Genomic DNA, 5,869 nt, shown 5'->3' with positions numbered 1-5,869 from the left:
GGGAGTTGCCATGCAATACACACCAGGCCAGAGCCCCACCCTGAATCTACTGCTAGACTGTTTGGATAGTCCCTACCCCTGGACGGAAGAGTACAGACCCAGCCTTCAACCCTTAGAACCAGGAGGGATCCAGCTCCCAAACCCTCCTACCTTGGGCTCAAAGATCTTGGTCTAAGCCTTGCTACTAACCCAGGGGCCCACATCCCAACAGCTTCCCGAGAGTCAGGAGTCTAGGACCCAGCCATCCTTTCCTCAGCCCTAGGGATACAGACCCTAAGCCCTCTCCCTTGGACTTAGGAGTCCAGTCCTCATCCTTCTTCAGGCTGAAAGTTTGAGAACCTAACTATCCTCCCTCAGACCCAGGACTCCAGACACCAGGTCACCTTCCTCAGACTGAGGACCCCAGCCCCAGCCCTCCTCCCTCAGACCCAGGACTCCAGCCCCAGCCCTCCTCCCTCAGACCCAGGACTCCAGAACCCAGGTCCCCTTCCTCAGACCCTGCTCCTTCCACAGTAAGAACTGGAGTTACCCTGCTCCCCACTGACCCAATGGCACGTCCCTTTGAGCCACCTGTGGGGCCCCTACCATGTTTCCAAGTATTACAGAAACCCCGTTTCTTCATCTCAGGGCTACTCAGCTACCTACCAGTCAGGTGGGGAAATGGGTCAACTCTCCGTGAGGATATTGCAAAATGTACCTCAGGCCTTCTTGCCCTTGTTTCTGTCCCCCACTGATGATCTCTGTCTCCCTGGCTTTTTTTTATCCTTTCTACATTGCCTTTTTATCTGTTTCTCCACCTTTAGAGATGTTCCTCTGTTTTTGTTTTTGTTTTTGTTTTTTTCCCTCACAGAACAATTTATGTCCTATAGTCTTCACTTCCCTCCCATCTGGGAAGCAGTTGAACAGGGTGTTGGCGATGGGTGAACATCTATGGAGAAGTAACATATTTCTTATAGGGTTGGAGTACTGATGGTTCAGTAGTAAAGAGAACTAGCTGCTCTTCCGGAAACCCCAGGTCCAGTACCCAGCACCCACTCCCACATGGCGGCTCCCAAGGACCTATAACTCCAGTCCCCGGGCATCTGACAAACTCTTCAGCCTCTTTTGGTCCCAGGTATGCACGTGATACACATACACACCTGAAGGCAAAGCACTTAAGCACATAAAATGAAAATAAATAAAAAAGGTATTTTTTTAATATTCATTTATTATGTATACAATATTCTGTCTGTGTGTATGTCTGCAGGCCATAAGAGGGTACCAGACCTCATTACAGATGGTTGTGAGCCACCATGTGGTTGCCAGGAATTAAACTCAGGACCTTTGGAAGAGCAGACAATGCTCTTAACCACTGAGTCATCTCTCCAGCCCCAAGGTATTTCTTGACAATGCAAAATTTCCTTGTTGCAAAGGAACTGAAAAAAATGGTTTCCTAGAATATTTTTTTTCCAGAAAAATGGCCTCCATAAATGTTGGCCTGGTTTGGGAGTTAGCACGCATTTTCTTGCAACACTCAACTTGTGCATTGCTGGGCCCCAAACCAGGCAAGCACTTTATGAACTGAACCACAGCCCCATCCCCCTTCTTTCTTCTTTTCATTAGATGCCATTGCTAAAACTCATTCCCTAGGGGAGACATAACATCTAGCCCTCCCACAAAGGTCCCAACGACAATCCAAGGTACAATTCTACCAAGTTCATCCTTGGGAACCAATGATGTTACTAGGCTTACTGGCAGAGTAATGGAGGTCGTGGGCAGGAGCCTAGGTGGCCTTAAAGCAGTCATACTGGGAGGTGACTAAGGACTCACTTAAGGCCACACAGATGAGCCCCCTCCCTAGTCTTTCCCAGCCTGTGTACTTCTGGCTTGTCCCTGAGGCCACATGTAGTTAGGGCGGAATTGCATACACCTTTTGCATATACTCAACTGACTGAGCCGGCTACTCGGATGAAGGTCCCGTGACCCTCCCCTCTCCTCCCTCTGGCCACAGGTGGCACTGGCAGGGAATGATCAATAGTCACCGGCTATGGTGGTCTTTTGCAAGTGGACACAGCTGGACTCGTGAAGACAGCAGGAATTTGACTCAGAGGACAGGCCTGTCCAGCAGGAGCAAAGACCACAAAACCACCAGTCCTGAAACTGACTGCAGGGTGGGGGGACAGGGCTTGCTCAAGGCTTTGGAGGCCAGTTGTAGTCTTCATTCTAGGCTCAGTTCTGGGTCCTCAGCCCACAGTCTGACTGAATCACATGCTTGGTTTCTCCTCTGCTGGCAGAGCAGCTCATCTGCCATGAGGGGGCTGGGTCATGTTAGAACTGGCACCAGGTATTTGCCCATAGTTTTGAGCCAGACTCCTGAGCACTTAAGGGGCGATTTCTCCATGGAGGTGGATATGATTCTCCATGGAGACGGATATGATTCTACACGGTATCCTTTGAACATTTCTTCCTGAGAATCGGTGCCAGAAAATACCTTCCCACACTTCCTCATTGACATGAGAAGGCAGCGCTTTCCCTCTGGGTTTTCCCCAGCTCCAACCTTGGCACCTGCCATAGCCCTGATCTTCCTGGAGTGTGATTGTCTCTTCCTCGTAATTCTAAAGAGGGCCCTGCATGATGCCTCTCTGCACAAGGCCAGTGGAGTGACAAGAATCTCCCACCCCATTCTTCTTCAGAGCTGCCCAAGGCATGATTCTCTTTTCTACTACTACTACTACTACTACTACTACTATTATTATTATTATTATTATTATTATTATTATTATTTGCTAGAAATTGGACCTAAAACCTCACAGGCAAAGTGTTCTACTACTGAGCTACAGCCTGAGCCCCACTTTCAATGGTTTTCAGCAACAATCTTTGCCTCCTAGCTGTTTTGAATTCTTGACTAACTAAAACACACAGGGGACTTTGGGTGGGTGATCAAGGACTTCTTTAGGGCGAACAAAACCCTGGGTCTGATCCTCAGCTCCAGCTCAACTGGGCCTGGTGATTCAGCCCGGTAATCCCAGCACTCTGGGGGCTGAAGCTGAAGGAACTCGAGTTTAAGGCCAACCTAGGCTAACTTGGGAGGCTTGTGTCTCAACAAGACAAGAAGAGAAAAGTAGGAAAGGGCTGGAGAGATGGCTCAGCATTAAGAGGGCATGCTGTATGGACTGGAGTTCAATTCTCAGCACCATGTTGCATAGTCCACAGCTGCCTGTAACTAGCTCTGGAGGGGCTATCTAAGCCCCTCTTCTGGCCTCCGAGGACACGTGCACATACATGTACATACCCACACAGACACAAATGTATGTATGTTTCTAAAAAGCTAAAAAACAAAGAAAAAGAGAAGTGAAGGCTTGGCTCACAAAGTCAGGAAATGGTGGCCAGGAGCAGGACTTTTAACACTGTTTTCTGCTGCTCAGATGTCCAAGTCACTTGAGTAATCCATTTCGAATTTCTTCCCCTGCCAAGTGCCCTGGGTTCTCTGGAAAAGGAAAGGTATGCACTGGGAAGAGTGACTTGCATTTGGGTTGAAGCACATATGATAAAGGAGGGAGATAACTCTGTAGGTACAGCGTTTGGTGTGTAAGCATGATCCCCAGAACCCACGCACAAAAGTCAGGCACAGTAGCGTGTGCTTGTAAGTTCAACACTGAGGACTCTGGAGTCCTTTAGACAGACAGCCCAACCTAATCAGCAAACCCTAGCTCCCAATGAGAGATTTTGTCCTAAAACACAAACCATGTCAGGGGAGACAATGGGAGATTCCTTGGAGGCTAAAGTGTTCGTTTTGGAAGCATGAGGACCAGAGTTCAGATCCCCAATCCCCATTGTTGGGTCCAGGGTGAGGTGTGCAAAGACATGGACAGATCACCAATGTCTAATAAGCAAGAAGAAAACTTTATTCCAGAAACCAAAATCCTGGAAAAAATAAAAAATAAAATAAAAAATCTCCATGGGGCACAAAAGCCTTACCAGCTAGCTGAGACCACAACCAGAGATGGATTCTGTAAGGCTGTGGCAAAGACCGGTTTTTTAATCCATCTTTTTACAGTAGGGGCACCAAGCATTAGGTCTGAACAAGGGAATTTTTACAATCTCAAGGTAAAACTCAGATACAGATTGCCTTACTTTACAATCTCCATTAACAGAGTTTTTCAGTTAAACTAGTGTTTGCACTTAATCTATTGCCTTCCTTGGTGCTTCCAGGAGGTGTTTACTGAAACCCGTCTCTCCCCTTGGATGCTGCCAGTTTCACATAGCAGGGATGATGCATAACCCAGAGGTCATTTATCTGTTTCCTAAAAGTTGACTCAGCTCATATCTGTCATTAATCAAGGATGGCCGGAGGTGTTAGGCTCTCAGTTTGCAGAGAGATGCTTTGGCCTTGTAAATAGAGCTATGGGTAAACCCACTGTTAATAGTTAATTCTCAAGCTGCCATTATCAATCTCCTAGGTTTACAACTTTATATTTCTTTATTTCTACATTTTTATTTTTGAAATCTACATTTTTATATTCCTATTCTTGGACGCATCACCCATGTTAATGTCATGTTGTAGCTGCTACTGGGGAAATAGGGAAGAAAATGGACAGAACCAGATCATCTTTAAATGCTCTTCAGTACAGCCCTCCCTTCTTCCCTTCCTTCCTTCCTTCTTTCCCTCCTTCCCTCCCTCCTTCCTTCCTTCCTTTTTTTGTATTTATTTGTTTTTACATCCCAACCTCAGTTTCTTCCCCCTCCCCACACCTCCCTTCTCCCATCTACTCTTCCTCCATTTCTTTTCAGAAAAGGGCAGGCCTCCCACAGATATCAGCCAGCCATGGCACAGCAAGCTGCACTGAGACTAGGCGCTTCCTCTTCTATTAATGCTGGATATGGTAAGAGGAAAGGGTCCCAAAAGCAGGCAACAGAGTCAGAGACAGCCCCTGCTCCCACCTTTAGGAGTTCCACAAGAGGACCAAACTACACAATTGTAACATATGTGCAAAGGACCTAGGTCAGTCCTATGCAGACTCCCTGGTTGGTGGTTCAATCTCTGTGAGCCCCTATGAGCCCAGGTTAGTTGATTCTATGGGAGTATTTGCTGTTTCTAAGTGTGGTCATGCATGTCTGGATTCTCAACACTCAGGAGACTGAGGCAAGAGGATTGCTGTTAGTTTGAGGCTAGCCTTGACTGCATAAGTACTGGACCAGTTAGGGTTACATAGACAGACCTGTCTCAAAACAAACAAACTAACTAACAAACAAAATCTTGTCCGATAAATAATTGGAGACTAGTACATAATAATATCCATTAGGCTAGGTTCCTCAGTGCCTGATCCACAGTAGAATCTTCTGATGTAATATTGGAATCAAAATATAATCAGGAAATGACCTGGGCTGGGGAGGTGGCACAGGGGATAAGAATGATTTCTGAGTAAGCTCATTGACTTGATTTTAATACCAAGAACCCGTGTAAAAAGCCGGGGGTGGGGACATACACTTGTCACCCCAGTGCTGTGATAGGCAGAGGCAGGAGGATGGACAGGACTGCTAAGTATTTTCCCTTAAATGACCAACCTCTCTGCAGACACAAATAATCCCAATCATACCAAATCAGACGAATTAAAAGATACCCAGGTTTAGTGGGTGTCAGCACTCCTGGGTGGCTCCAGGGAAAACACGGAGGGGGAAAGAGGGAAAGGGGAAGATCATGTGTTCATTCTCTGGAGGGCAGTTTAAATAGCCTGTGGGAGTGGTCTTGACCTTCTCTGAGGAGGGGCTACCTTTGGCGGGCTTTCTCAGAGGTGCAGTCTGGACTGAGGCAACTCCCAGGGGAGGAAGCTTGAAATGGAGTTTTCCACCCAACATTCAAATACGAATGCCAGGGGGCTGGGGTGAAACC

The sequence above is a fragment of the Myodes glareolus genome, chromosome 1, assembly GCF_982192425.1.
Source record: "Myodes glareolus chromosome 1, mMyoGla1.1, whole genome shotgun sequence".
NCBI lineage: Eukaryota > Metazoa > Chordata > Mammalia > Rodentia > Cricetidae > Myodes > Myodes glareolus.
The sequence above is the reverse complement of the archived record's forward strand: the minus strand, read 5'-3'. Positions refer to the sequence as shown.